We start from the raw sequence: 16,502 nt of genomic DNA, 5'->3' as shown, positions 1-16,502 counted from the left end.
TACTTAAAAGGCATAAAGTTTCAGCCAAGCAAGAATAAGCTCTGAAAATCTCTACAATATTGTACCTTGAGTCAGCAATAATGTATTATACACTTAAAAATTTGTTGAGGGTAGATCTCATATTAAATGTTCTTACCACAGTAAAATAAAAAATTATCTAACAAAAATTCGGTTAAAAGAATGTATGCAATGTTATCTATACTAAATATTATCTTCATGAACCCCCAATACAAATACACTTAAAGAAAAAAATGCTCGTAGCTTTGTATTTATATGTCAGCACTCAAGTGCCATAGCCCAAATCAGTCTGTCTCTGCAGAGAGCTGGCTCCATGTTCTCCTTTCAGCGCCACACACAAGAACATTCTCCCAAGCATTTTATTCGTTCCCTTTTCTCCAGAGCTTCTCTCTTCCTTCAGTACTTCATTAACTTCTGAAGATGTGGCCGTTACTTCTTGACAAACGGTTTCCCAGTCTGAATCCCTAACAACCTCTTACCCTTCTGTTTTTCCAACCACCTGTGTACGTCTTCCCTTTGATGGCCCACGACGTCATAAATGGGACCTCTTTCCTTCTCCCTTCACACTGGCTCCCTTTTCTAACGTCAGTGTTTCTGGTCATGGCAAAAATCCCCTGCCTTAACCAGGTTTGGACAATTAAGTCATCTCAATTTTTCTCTCCTCTTTTACCTCACTGTCTATATCCTGTTGGTCAGTCAGTCTTAACAACTCTACTTCCATTGTATAATTTCATATACATCCCCATTTCTCTTCTCCTTCTCATCATTTAGGCCCTTAACTCTTGCCACAAATAGTGCAGTTGTCTTATGAGTTTCCCCTGCCTGCAGTTTATATATTTCTATCAGATTAATTGTTGCAAAGGATATTTAGAGCAGTTACTCTCCTGCTCAAAAACCTTCTTAGCTCCCAATTACCTAATGCGTGAGAGTGCTAAAGCACCTCTACAAAGTGGCTCTCATCGACCTTTCTGGCCTCATCTCATGTAATTTTGCACTTAAACTGAATTAATTATTTAGGACATGTCCTATAGTTTTGTGCTTGTTTGTTGTTTTTTAAGTATGGCTCCCTCCAAGTGTACCACTTACTCTGCCTGAAGTGCCTCCTCTCCCTTTCTCTGTAAATCAAGACACAGCTTCAATTGAACTACCTTATTGAAGAAGTACATCTGAATTCCTTCATCCAGCTCTTCCTGGACCCTGTGATATGCCCTAGTGAGCAATATAACATAAGCATGGTTCTTTCCCTCCGGAGCTAACAGCCTTTTCACTCCAGTGCAGTGGTCACTGCAGCCTCTGAATTTCTGTACTATAGTACATCTTTCCCATGGTACTAATTCCATAATGAATTTTAATATGGTTATTTGTGTATGAATCCTAGAATTATTCATCAAATTGCTTTCACAACTGTTTTTACACAGTACTCAGGAAATATTGGTTAAACACATAATTCTAAATAAGTGACATTTAAATCCCATTTACTTTTTAGCAATTTGGAAAGACATTTTTCTGAGCTTAACTTTCTAAGGTATGGATATGTTCTTCCTAAATAACTAAAGACATTAATATTATTTCTGGCTTTCTAAATTTTTTCCTGATGCATTGCAAATCTTGCTAAAAAACTTGCATGTTACAAATGCAAATGTGTTAAATATAAAATTACCTGGAAACAAACAGATATTAATCTGAACCTATATATTTCTGCCAATCAACAGTGTCCTTCTAGGTCTCACTGCAAATTTTATTTCCCTAATTTCTGATTGTCACAAAATCAATTACTGATTGAGTTGTTAATAGGTCTAGGAACTGAAAAGAGAAAAGCTGTCAATTTTAACAAGACTTCTTACTTTGTAAAGGTTAGAATTTAGAATACTTTAGAGTACATAGTATCCCTTTAAAATTATCCTACATAGATCCATTATTTTCTTGCAAGAAGCAAGCTCATATAACCTATTAAGGTGATTTTAAAAAGAAAGTAAGTTAAAGATAAAGGAAAGCTTTGGCTTCATCAGGGCCCAATTACCTCTAGTGAATATAAAAATGGGTTGATTTCCCAAAAGAAATGTACTTACTCTCACATCTAATGCCTGTCCTTTTGCTCTGAGATGAATCCATAATGGTTAATCAATACTTTCAGCTTTTTCAGTTTTTCACAGATGTGACGAAGAATCTGGATAGCATAAGTATTCAGGGATGAAGTTGGATCTACTAATTTTTCTTTGTAACCGTAACAGCCAAAAAAAACCAGGCCACACTTTTCCGCATGACCAGTGTTGGATGTCCAGAGAGCACTGAGTACTTCTGACTATAAAAGACCATCCTTCTTCTCACAGAGACACTGACTCACCAATGATATACATGGATGAATGCTCTTTGTAGGAAATCCAAAAACCAATTTAGAGGCTCCTTGCCCCCAAAGTGAGCATGACACCATCCTTATCAATGCCAGTGGGAAAACTTGTGATTTTCACCCACCTTAGTCTCCTACCCCAGCTCAGCACCACACTTTAAGAGAAAATTCCCAGCTCCCAACTTCTCCTTGGGGAGGGAAATAAAAGGCCATACATCAATGGTCAGACTTTTCAGGGGGCTGTCCAAGGGACTAGTTTCTGTCTCACTCCACTCAAACCACTGAAACAAACAAACAAACAAACAACAAAAAATTTTCTGAAAATTAAAGAGAGCTGGGTGACCTGGAGCAGCTCCAGAGAACCTGCAGTATTGCAAACAGACAGCAGAGGGAACAAGAGATTAAACGCTCCTGAAAAAAAGATCTCAGCAAATTTCTCTAATTTAGAATTTGCATGTATTAAGTCTAGAGAAAACATATACACAGAAAAGGTTCAAAGGGCCTGGAATCTCAAGGCAATGCAAATTAAAACAACAATGAGCTACTATCATACAACTATTTGAATGGCCAAAATCTGGGACACTGACATCAAATGCTGATGAGGATGTGGAGCAACAGGACCTCCCTTCATTGATGACGTGAATGTAAAATGGTATAACTGCTTTGGAAGACAGTCTGGTTGTTTCTTATAAAACTAAACTTCCTCGGACGCCTGGGTGGCTCAGTTGGTTGGATCACTGCCTTCTGCTCAGGTCATGATCCTGGAGTCTCGGGAAAAAGTCCCACATCGGGCTCCCAGCTCTATGGGGAGTCTGCTTCTCTCTCTGATCTTCTCCTCTCATGCTCTCTCTCATTGTCTCTCTCTCTCAAATAAATAAAGAAAATCCTTCAAAAAAAATTTAGAAAAACTAAACTTCCTCTTACTATACAATCCAGCAATCATGCTTTTTGGAATTTACCCAAAGAAGTTGAAAACTTTGGTCTATGTAAAAACCTGCACAAGAATGTTTATAGCAGGGTTGCCTGGATGGCTCAATGGGTTGGAGCCTCTGCCTTCAGCTTGGGTCATGATCCTGGGGGCATCTAGCTCTCTGCTCAGCAGGGAGCCTGCTTCCTCCTCTCTCTCTGCCTGCCTCTCTGCCTACTTGTGATCTCTGTCTGTCAAATGAATAAATAATATCTTTTTTAAAAAAAAAAAAAGAATGTTTATAGAAGCTTTAGTCACAGTTGCTAGAACTTGGAAGCAAGGAAGGCTTTAGTAGGTGAGTGCATAAATGATAGGCACATCAAACAGTGGAACATTATTCAGCTCTAAAAAGAAATTGAGGTATCGAGCCATGAGAAGACACTAAGGAAGCTTAAAGGCATGTTACTTAGTGGATGAAGCCAATCTGAAAGGCTGCATATTGGATGACTCCAAATCTGTGGCATTCTGCAAAAGGAAAAACTCTGGAGACCATGAAAAGATTAGTGGTTTCCAGGGATTGGGCAGTGGGAAAGATAGAAAGGCACGAACAGGCAGAGCACAGAACATCTTTAAGACTATGAAAATATCTGTATGATACTAAAAGGATGGGTATGTGTCATTATACATTTATCTAAACCCACAAGATGTATAATACCCGGCATGGACCCTAATGCGAACTATGGACTTTGGGTGATGAGGATGAGTCACTGTAGGTTCATCGGTTGTGAAAACAAATACACTACAATTGTGGTGGATGTGGATAATGAAAGAGGCAATGCATGTGGGGGACAGGAGGAATATGAGCACTTTTTGTATCTTTTCCTCAATGTTGATGTGATCCCAAAATGGCTCTAGAAAAATTAAGTTTTTCAATAACTATATCTACTATAATAATGGGTATGCAATCTAAAAAATATATAATTTGTGATATCAATAACTTAATGGGAGTGGGGGATAGTAGTAGTATAGGGTTTTTGTATGCAATTGTAAGTTATCAGGCTAAAATAGATTATTATAACTAAGATGTTTTTGTACCCTCAGAGTGAACACAAACAAAACACCTATGGAAGGTTCAAAAAAAGACAATGAGAATAGAATCAAAGCATGTAAAAAAAAAAAAAAATCAGAAAAGAAGATAGCAAGAAAGGAGAGAGGAGACAAAGAAGCTACAAGACAGAGAACAATTACCAAAGGCAATAGTAAGTTCCTCTCTATCAGTAATTACTTAAATGACATTAAAAAAATCTAGATCTATTCCCAGGTTGTGATTTTCTCCTAGAAGTCTTATTGTTTTAGCTTTTAAATTTAAATCTATCACCCATAACAAATTAATTTTTTGTAAATGGCACGTTGTAGTGATTGAAGTTCATTTTTTCCATATGGATATCTACTTGAAAAAACTTTCATTCCTCATTAGCACAAATGAATAGTCTAGTGGGTTCTTGAGTGACTCAGTCAGTTAAGCATCTAACTCTTGATTTCATTCAACTCAGGTCATAATCTCAGAGTTATGAGATTGAGCCCCTAGCCTATACCCAGCATGAAGCCTGCTTAAGATTCTCTCTCTCCTGGGTACCTGAATGGCTCAGTCCATTAAGCATCTGCCTTTGGCCTGGGTCATGATATCAGGGTCCTGGGATGGAGCTCTGTGTTGGGCTCCCTGCTCAGCGAGGAGTCTGCTTCTCCTCCACCCATCAATAAATACATAAAATTTTAAATAAAAAAAAATTATCTCTATCTTCCTCTGCCTGCCCTTCCCCTACCTCTGGCTCTCAAAAAAAAAAAAAAAAAAAAAAAAAAAGGCAGCAACAGCAGCAACAGAAGAAGAAGTAGTAGTAGTAGTAGTGGTGGTGAATGGTCTGTGTAAGTGTAGACCTATTTTGGGACTCTTTAATAGTCCACTGATATTTGTCTGCCTTTATAGAATACCATAGTAAGTGGTATGAACCATTATCTATTGATTGAATATATTTTTGGATCAGCCTAGATATCGAAAATGGTGTTTGGGGCCAATTTTCTTTGGCCTTTCACAGAATTGCCTTAAGTGAACTATGCTTTGGTATTATGACACTGGCTTTCATCAAGGGACAGTTACTTGAAACTATGATTTTTATCATGAAAATGTTAAGTGCATTATACTGTCTCTCCTTTGTAAGCCACGGTAGAAAGATCTTATGAATTTTAATACCAGGAAAAATAATATGTCTGTCCCCCTCTCTAATCGATAGGCATTCATTTTATGGAGCTATACATTCTGACAACTAGGAAGGTAAGAAACTATTTTATTGATTGATTCAAAAATTCCATAGAAAAACTTATTGTACAATCCTATCCTTTGCTTTTGAACTATCCTTACTTTAGTTTATACCTTATTTTTCAAACTCTATTATCAATTTTCTCCTAGTTTGCCACTCATTATTTGTACATATGCAACCCAAATCAAATCCCATTTTGGAATGACCCCAGAATCTAAATAAAGCACTACATTCCCTGTGTCTTTGGAAATAGGATTTGCATTTGAGACTAATAGCATTTAGTTTAAATAATAGCATTTAGTTTAAATTTATCAAAATCTAAATGGGAGCTCCCATCTTTTTGCTTGCGGTCTATGAACTAATGGGAAGGTAAAGCAAGGGCTTAGTAGTTCTATTATGTCTGTAGTAGTTTGTGTCAATTTCCTCCTTTTCTCCTTTTGTCCCCAGCTGAGCCATGGTCTTTACTTGCATCTAATTTATAGTACACAGATAAGCAGCATTGTAAAGGAAAAGTGGTATGGGTCTCTGATCTTACACCGTTAACTGCATGTGGGACTTCAAGGGAATTTCAAGGGAATTCAGCTGATGCCTTTTGTAAGATGAGGAAAAAGAGAGCAAGAGCTGGATGCCCATTTATGTACATCAGAAGTACTGATGAGTTTGTAGTATCCCACTGTTTCCAACTTTCGCCTGGCAGGCAGAGTGATGCAGACGGTAGTAAATGACACCTTTCTCATGTTTCATCTTTCTAGTGTCTCATGTTTCCCAACCCATATAGAGTACTAACTTCCACAATAAGATATCTGAAGTATATTCCCAGAAATAGCTGTAATGTAATGCCTGTCTTTCTATCAGGCACTACTGACCTTTCTTTCATTTGAAAAGTTATTGATTATCTTCTATATTCTTGGCATTGCTCTATGTGTTGGGATTAAGAAAAGAAATAAGATATGGATCTGTAGATGAAAGGGCTTGATTCTGCAACAATCCTCTACCGTCTTGACTCTTTCTTCCCCATCCTTTCCACACTGCAAATAAGTTGTTTAGCTTTTGAGAACTGATCATTATGCCTCTGGGGTACCAAACAGGTGAAATGTATTCCATACAATGGAATGAAATTAATTTAACAGTTCCCTTTCAGTCTATGAAGAAGAAACTGTGAAATTACACAGGAAGAATGAAATTAGTCCATTGAATTATAACCTCTCTTATCCCTAGGGAAAAGAATTTTTGAGCATGCTTAAACACAAATATGTCCAGGAATACAAACAGATCAAAGATAATATTCAAAATTGTATAATCCAAGTAGCAGTATTCTCATATATAACTTTTCACTACATTCCAATCAGCAAAACAACATAATATATATGGATACTACTAAAATTCTCAAGGTATTGAAAAAACTTCTAGAACTGATAAAGGAATTCTGTAAAGTTGCAAGATACAAAATCAATGGGCAAAAATCTGGGTTGCTTTTCTATATACCAATAATGAAGCATGAGAAAGAGAAATTAAGAAAACAATCCCATTCAAAATTGCACCAAAAATAACAAGATACCTAGGAATAAACTTAACCAAAGAGGTGAAAGACCTATACTCTGAAAACGTGAAACACTGATGAAACAAATTGAAGATGACACAAAAGAAATGGAAAGTCATTCCCTACTCCATGGATTGGAAGAAGAAATACTGTTAAAATACCTATAGTACCCAAAGCAATATACAGATTTAAAGCTATCCCTGTCAAAATACCAACAGCATTTTGCACAGAACTAGAACAAATAATCTGAAAATTTATATGGAACTACAGAAGATCCCATGTAGCCAAAGCAATTTTGAAAAAGAAAAAACAAAGCTAGAGGTATCACAATGCCAAACTTCAGGTTATACTACAAAGCTGTAGTGATCAAAACAGTACAGTGCTGGCACCAAAGTAGACAGATCAATGGAACAGAACAGAAAAACCCAGAAATAAACCCACAATTATATGATCAATTAATCTTCAACAAAATAGGAAAGAATATCCAATGGGAAAAAGTTTCTTCAACAAATGGTGTTGGGAAAACTTGTCAGCTATAGGCAAAAGAATGAAACTGGACCACTTTCTTGTACCATACATAAAAATAAATTCAAAATGGATTAAAGACCTAAATGCGAAATCTGAAACCATAAAAATCTAGAAGAGAGCACAGACACTAATTTCTCTGACGTTGGCCATAGCAACATTTTTCTAGATATGTTTCATAAGGTAAGGGAAATAAAAGCAAAAATAAACTATACCAAAATAAAAAGCTTCTTCACAGCAAAGGAAACAACAAAATTTAAAAGGCAGTCTATTGAATGGGAGAAGATAATATAGAAGATATATATGGCACTTCTCAGTTTTTTCCAGGTTTATTGAGGCATATTTGACAAATATTATATATAATTAAGACATACAACATGATGTTTTGATATATGTATACATTGTGAAATAATTACCACAATCAAGCTGATTACCATATCTGTCACCTCACATAATGGGGTGGGTGTGTGTGCATGTGTGAGAGAGAACACTTAAGATCAACTCTCTTGGGGTGCCTGGGTGGCTCAGTGGGTTAAAGCCTCTGCCTTTGGCTTAGGTCATGATCTTAGGGTCCTGGGATCGAGTCCCGCATCGGGCTCTCTGCTCAGCAGGGAGCCAGCTTCCCCCTCTCTCTGCCTGCCTCTCTGCCTACTTATAATCTCTGTCTGTCAAATAAATAAAATCTTAAAAAAAAAAAACCTCTCATCAAATTTCAAGTATACAATAGAGTATCATTAACTGTAACTACCATGCCATATATTAGATCTCCAACAATCCCACTTCTACACAGACACCCAACAGAAATAAAATCAGTATTTCAAAGAGATACCTGCAATCCCATGTTTGTTGCAGCCTTTTCTCAATAGCCAAGACATGGAAACAACCTAACTATTGACAGATAAAAGGACAAAAGGATATGGTATATGTATACAGTGTAATATTATTCTGCCTTAAAAAAGGGAAGGAAGGGACGCCTGGGTGGCTCAGTTGGTTAAGCAGCTGCCTTCGGCTCAGGTCATGATCCCAGCGTCCTGGGATGGAGTCCCACATCGGGCTCCTTGCTTGGCAGGGAGCCTGCTTCTCCCTCTGCCTCTGCCTGCCACTCTGTCTGCCTGTGCTTGCTCTCGCTTCTCTCTCTATGACAAATAAATAAAATAAAAAATTTAAAAAAAAAAAAAAAGGGAAGGAAATCCTGCCTTTTGCCACAACATGTCTGCACCTAGAGAACATTGTGCTAGGTGAAATAAGCCATACACTGAAAAAGAAATACTGCATTAGCTCACTTTTATCTGGAAAGTAACAAAATTGATGTCATAAAAGCAGTGAGTACCAGGGGCAAAGAGGTGAGGAAAATATGATACTGAATCAGTTCTGATCACAGTCTTAAAAGCTGACTTCATCAAACTCAAAGATATTATCAAATGATGAAAAGTATGAGTTATTGGTAACAAAATTTTTGGAAAATGTGATAGCTGCTTAATAACTAACTACTTTAGAACTTAGTAATTTGGGTGGAAAATAAAGCCAAAATATGCAAAAAAGAAAGTATCCTAGAAAGTGTTGTAATAGATATAGCCATCTCATAAATTTGGAGACAAGCTTACTATCATTTTAGCACCCCCAGCTCACTGACATAAATCGGGCTCAATAATTGATTATGTTTAGAAAAGTGCAAAAGTGAAACCTTTTAAATATACTGACAGTAGTAACAGAAAACTGAAAAGAAATAAAATGAAAAAAAAAAAAAAAAAAGAAAAACCTCAGGCAGTACATTTTCCTGTCCTTGTCTTTTATTTAAAGTCTCTCATCTTTAAGTTGAAGATATTATTTGTAAAAGCACTCTGAATAATAGATGAATCAGAGACAATGGCATGAATGTCAGATTAGTATTTCGTTCATATGAATATTTGCCAAAAGAATAGCAATGAATTAACTAGTTTCTTCACAATATATTTAGCAGAAGCACAGTACATAGCTATTGCTTCTTTTTTTAAGCTACTGCTTATTAACTTTTTTTTAAATCATGTTTAGTTAGCCAGCATATAGTACATCATTAGTTTTTGATGTAGTCTTCAGCGATTCATTAGTTGTGTATAACACCTAGTGCTCATCACAATATGTGCCCTCCCTAATACCCCTCACCCAGCTACCCCATCCCTCCACCATCCTCCCCTCTGTAACCTCTGTTTATTTCCCGGAGTCCAGAGTCTCTCAAAGTTTGTCTCCCTCTCGGATTTCTTCCCACTCCATTTTCCCTCCCTTCCCCTATCATCCTCCATGCTATTCCTTATGTTCCACAGATGAATGGAAACCATATGATAATTGTCTTTCTCTGCTTGACTTATTTCACTTAGCATAATCCCCTCCAGTTCCAACCATATCAGTGCAAATGGTGGGTATTCATCCTTTCTGATCACCAAGTAATATTCCATCGTATATAAGAGCCACATCTTCTTTATCCATTTGTCTGTTAAAGGGCATCTTGGCTCCTTCCACAGTTTGGCTATTGTGGACATTGCTACTATGAACATTAGGGGTGCATGTGCCCCTTCTTTTAACCCCATCTGACATCCGTATCTTTGGTTTAAATACCTAGTAGTGCAGTTGCTGGTTCATAGGGTAGCTCTATTTTTAATGTCTTGAGGAACCTCCAACCTGTTTTCCAGAGTGGTTGTACCAGCTTGCATTCCCACCAACAGTGTAAGAGGGTTCCCCTTTCTCCACATCCTCACCAACACTTGTTGTTTCCTGTCGTGTTAATTTTTGCCATTCTAACTGGTATAAAATGGTATCTCATTGTGGTTTTGATTCATATTTCCCTGATGGCTAGTGATGTTGAACATTTTTTCATGTGTCTGTTAGCCATTTGTATGTCTTTTTTGGAGAAGTGTCTGTTCATTTCTTCTGCCCATTTCTTAACTGGATTATTTGGGTTTTTGCATGTTGAGTTTGACAAGTTCTTTATAGATCTTGAATACCAGCCATTTATCTGAAATGTCATTTGCAAACATCTTCCCCCATTCTGTGGATTGCCTCTTAGTTTTGTTGACTGTTTCCTTTCCTGTGCAAAAACCTTTTTATCTTGATGATGTTCCAAAAGTTTATTTTTGCTTTTGTTTCCCCTGCCTTTAAAGATGTGTCTTGAAAGAAGTTGCTGTGGCCAATATTTGAGAGGTTACTGCCTATATTCTTCTCTAGGATTTTGATGGATTCCTATCTCACAATTGAGGTCTTTCATCCATTTTGAGTTTATCTTTGTGTATTGTGTAAGAGAATGGTCTAGTTTCATTCTTTTGCATGTGGTTGTCCAGTTTTCCCAGCACCATTTATTGAAAAGAGTGGTTTTTTTTTTCCCACTGGATGTTCTTTCCTGCTTTGTTGAAGGTTAGTTGACCACAGAGTTGAGGGACCATTTCTGGAGTCTCTATTCAGCTTATTAACTTTTATAATAGTTGGTCCATGTCATAGGAATGAAAAGTACATCATAGGGAATTTATTCAATGGTATTGTAATAGCGTTGTATGGTGACAGATGGTAGCTGCACTTGTGGAGAGCATAGCATAACATAGAGGGTTGTCATATCACTATATACATATGTGTATATATACTATGTAACATTGTGTATCAACTATGATCCAATTTTTAAAAGTTTTTAATTAAATTTAATTAGAGCTAAAAAGAATAACCATTGACCCAAAACAGAAAACCTAAAAACATTATTATTTGGTGGTGAAATGAGGCCAGAGGAAAGCTAGTCTTCATTCCATCTTTCTGAAGAAAACAAAGCATATTTTAAAATAAGGAAAACAAACAGAAAAAAAGAATGTATCTTCTTGGTTTAGCTAACAATTTTATTTTGTGAATTCAAAAGCACTGATTGCTTACCTACTTCTACAAACTGGAGATCCAATAGTAAGTGAGATACTCTGCCCTCAAGTAATTAAGAATCTAGTGAAAGACATGGGTGCTTATGTAAGGACTCTGCAGTACAGCTAATGTAGAGCATTATGAGATCACCGTGGGGAACCACAAACACGTTTTATAAAATCAGGAAAGACTTCATGACTTTCACACTTAAGCTGAAACCTGAAAGCAAGTATTAGGTCCGTTACACAGCAGAAGAATCAGTAAATTTTGACAGCTAACAAGTGCCAACCACATGATCCCTTGAGACAGTGTGCACAATAATAAAGTATATATAAATTCTATTAGGCATCTCAATGTTCCCAATATTCGATCATTGCACATTATGGTACTAACGATAGTATGCCTGCTTCATGAGCCATTGTACAGGCGTTAAAATGAAAATGATTATGGTAGATTTGTACTGTGTTCACCTGAGCAGGGTACATATTTCCATTTTCTGCACAGTTCGGAGTTAGGCATGCCAGAGTGGGCCCTTTTGTGTGAGATTTGGAAAGTGAAGTAAAGTCATGGCATCCTTGTTCTTTCCTCATGGGGAAGGGCTGTGTGGAGGACCCCATCGTATGGCAGCTCCTGCTTGAGGTCTGGAGCCAGCCACAGCTCCTCCAGCTCCCCGTGCTGCTCCTTCAGCAACATCTCCAGCCCCAGGGCCAGGTGTGTGTTTTGCTATTGATGGTGGATGCCTGCTTCTCTTTGGAGGTTCTCTCCATCTTCAAGCTGGAGGTTTGGGGGCTGTGTGAAACCAGTCTTAGTTCCAACCCAGTCTCTCAGTCCCAGCTCAGCCAGATAGGTTCCTAGAGAATTCTGCTCCTCCTCTACTTTATGGCTCTCCTTCTTTCTCAATGGCCTGCCCTGCTAGCTTCAGGCTTTTGCACCAAAGGAGAGCTTCACATAGACCATCTGTCCTGCCTTCTCAGTTGCATAAGATCAAATCCTTATAATAAAATGCCTTCTTATTTTATCTTCTGATCAAGCCCTGACTGCTACAGTGATGCTTTTTGCATTCTGTATGACAACATTGGAAAAAGGATTATGGCATAATATTAAGTTAAAAGCATCAGCATGCAAATGTTATGTAAATTTTAATTCTCTAGTTTAAACGTAAATGGATCTAAAATTCACCAAAATATTAAGTGTGATTTTATTTGGAAAAGTGGGACAATGTGTGAATTTTTGTCTTCTTTATATCTTCCACTTTTTCCACTTTTAAAAACTGAACATTCATTAATTTTAAAATTTAAATCAGCCACAAAATATAAACTTGTTTTTGTGACAGTAAATCTTTAGAGCAAAGAAAAGGCAGTCACCTAACCATGTGATTATAGGTTCTCTTTATTCACATAAATGCATCCTCAGGGCTTTCTAAATGGTGATATTAAAAAACATAGGAGTAGAAGGGGTTGTAAACAATTAGAGTTACATTTTCAATATGTTCTTCTAAGACTCAACCACCAAACTTCATGAATGCTAATTTGAAAAACTGGGTCATATTCTCCAGCACAACTTTATATATCTTTTCTGGGGAAGGATGCAGGTTTAAAAGACTTATAAACAAACTCACTAAAAACTGTAATTTTTACTGTTTAAAATGTAAATTTAAGCTTCTTTCAAATATATACACATCTATCTTGTGTTCTATACCCACAAACACACACTCAAATAAATTCCTATTTCCAATACCTAATTCCAAATTTTTAATAAATTCAATAATATTTTTACTTAAAAATTATCCATATAGACATATATATACTCATAATTTTTGAACTTGGAAATAGGTATTTTAAGCAATAATTTTTTTGTATTTTTATAGCAAGTCACTGTTTACAAAGAACTTATATAAAACCATGAAAAGATATTGTTGGAAGATGAAACAAGATGGGATCCGGAGGGAGAAAAACCATAATCTTAATCTTAATCTTAATCCTACAAAACAAACTGAAGGTTGGGGGGGGGGGGCGGGTAGGGAGAGGGTGGTTGGGTTATGGACATTGGGGAGGGTATGTGCTATGGTAAGTGCTGTGAAATGTGTAAACCTGGAGATTCACAGACCTATACCTCTAGGGCTAATAATACATTATATGTTGATAAAAAATAAAATTAAAATTAAAAAAAATTTTAATATGTATACAAAACAAAAAAAAAAAGATACTGTTGGGTTTCTTTGAAGATTTTATTTCTTTGTTTGCAAGAGACAGAATGAGAACAGGAGCAGGGGGAGGGCCAGAGGGACAAGCAGGTTCCCCAGTGAGTGCAGAGCCTGACCTGGGGCTTGATTCCAGGACCCTGAGATCAGGCCCTGAGCGGAAATCAGACGCTTGACTGAGCCACCTAGGCACCACAAGACATTGTTGTTTTTTAATCCTTGAAGATACTGAGGCCCAAAGAGACTAAAAAATGAGGTTAGGGTTCTACTCATATGTTATTGGCACTGTTACTGATTTTATAAAAATCATTTGGTTATTTACAAAAGCGAGCTTCCTTGACACCTCAAAAGTTAAAGGAGGTAACCTTTAATAAACATTCACTTGTCCTGCAACATACTTGTTTTCTGCTATTAAGCAAATCTATTTTTATAGTTATCTGACACATAGACATAATAGTACTATTTAGACTAATGAATGCATTTGATCTTATTAATGATACAAGAATTTGAATTTGTCTTTGTAATCAAAATAAATTATGCATTGGTATCCCTAAAGAATACAGACCCACGAATATAGATTCTTTCCTATCAGATAAGATCTATGTAACTTAACAAAAAAATTGATTTAGGGGTGCCTAGATGACTCAGTTGTTAAGAGTCTACCTTTGGCTCAGGTCATGATCCCAGGGTGCCAGGATTGAGCTCAGGGGGAAGCCTGCTTCTCCGTCTTCCACTCCCCTTGCTTCTCCCTCTCCCCCTGCTTGTATTCCCTCTCTCACTGTCTCTCTCTCTCTGTCAAATAAATGAATAAATAATAAAAAGTCTTTTAAAAACAGTTGATTTAGGTCTATTTGCCAAAGGATTAAAGATTACTTTGTCAAGAAGGCCTTAGGCTAGTGCACTGTTTTAGTGGAAGAGTTTGGGAATGCTCTTTACAGTGAATGACCAGGTTATCTTTACACAAGTAAGATAAATATTCATAGATGTGTACTTTGTTTCTATAAATCAAGAGCATGGTGTATCTGTTCTTTCAATTCAATCACCTGGTGCAGAAGTAAACACATTATAGCAGCCCATGTGCCAAATCCAGCCCGCCACTGTTTTTGTATGATAGATGAGCTAAGAAGTTTTTTCATTTTTAAATGCTTGGAAAAAACTAAAGAATATTTTATGAATCATAGAAATTATATGATATTCAGATATCAGAGCCCATAAATAAAATTTTATTGAAACCTAGTCCAGTTCATTTTTAAGTATTGTCCCTCATGAGAACAAATTAAGACACAGTAATGGCTTCTCGAAGTCACAAGTTCTACAGATGAATGACAAATGTAAGTTAGACATGAATTATTATGTAAGACATATCTGATAAAATTCAAAAATACTTTATTACACTATTAAAAATATTCCCACTAGACTTGTATTCACATGGAAGGGAGGGAAAGTAAACATTCACATAAAATAAATTTTTCTTAAACAGTTAATCTTAGAGGTAAAATGATAGATTTTCATTATGGAACTAAATCAGATACCCTAGACTTTTATCCCTTCCAAAGATTTGGAAATCTTCCTTTTCTACAGACAGACTAAATGCAGTATGATGTCTCTCCCTGTTCCATTTCATGACCTAAATAAGGTTAAGAGGGTGATAAATTCTGTAGGTCACTAAGCACAGTAGGCCAAAGAAAGAGAAAGAAATTAAAATTAATGACAAGAAAATTACCCCTGCTGTGATACCATGAGATGCTGAGAAAACTCTCAGCCCTTGGAATTGTGGTCATGACAACCTATAAACTCAACCTTAGCCAGTGACACCAGTTTGAAATTGTATCGCCGTTGAGCTGAAATAAAATGCTCAACTGGACGAATGAATCCCTTTGTTCCCCACAGCCACAAGTTATTTACTTAGAGTTCATTGTTGGCGCTGTTATGTTGTAGGTAGGTGTTCCTTCTGCACCTCTAGTTTGCTGAAAGCTCTATACCAGATAATTTCAGGCTTATGTAAGCTCCTGGGTTTCATTAAGGAAGATTTCACCATTGATACCCATGGTTTGTAAACCTTACTAGATGAAGAGGAATATTTAAGCAAAGAATTGAGTACTGGGGCATTTCAAGTCTTTAGTTTCTTGGTCAGTCTAAAGTCCGTTAATGAAAAGCAAATGCAGTTGTGCTTGTACTGACACTTTTATTCCCAATTTAAGGACTACTTGTGGGTTATTTTTTTGTTTTTGTTTTTCATTTTTTTTTTAATTTTTTAGTTATTTATTTGAGAGAGAGAGAGAGCACATGTGCAAGACAGTGTAAACAGGGGAAGGGGCATACAGACTTTGTGCCAGTGTGACCAAGGCAGGGCTCCATGTTGGGGCTTGGAGCTTGGGGCTTACTCCTGCCACCCTTAGATCATGACCTGAGCTGAAACCAAGAGTTTGAAGCTCAACCCACTGAGCTACTCAGGTGCCCCTAAACATATTTTTATTTTTTTATTTAAATTCAGTTAATTATCATATAATGTGTTATTGGTTCTCAGGTGGAGGTCAGTGACTCATCAGTCTTCTCTAACACCCAGTACTCATTACATCACGTGCCCTCCTTAATGCCCATCACCCAGTTACCGCATCCCTCTACCTCCCTCCCCTCCAGCAACCCTCGTTTTGTTTTCTACAATTAAGAGTCTCTTAGGGTTTGTCTCCCTCTCGATTTCACCTTGTTTTATTTTTTAAGGATTACTTATGTTTTTAAATGATGATAATGCCTTTATTGACAAGTCCCAGCCCATCACAGTT

The sequence above is a fragment of the Mustela lutreola genome, chromosome 4, assembly GCF_030435805.1.
Source record: "Mustela lutreola isolate mMusLut2 chromosome 4, mMusLut2.pri, whole genome shotgun sequence".
NCBI classification, from domain to species: domain Eukaryota; kingdom Metazoa; phylum Chordata; class Mammalia; order Carnivora; family Mustelidae; genus Mustela; species Mustela lutreola.
The sequence above is the reverse complement of the archived record's forward strand: the minus strand, read 5'-3'. Positions refer to the sequence as shown.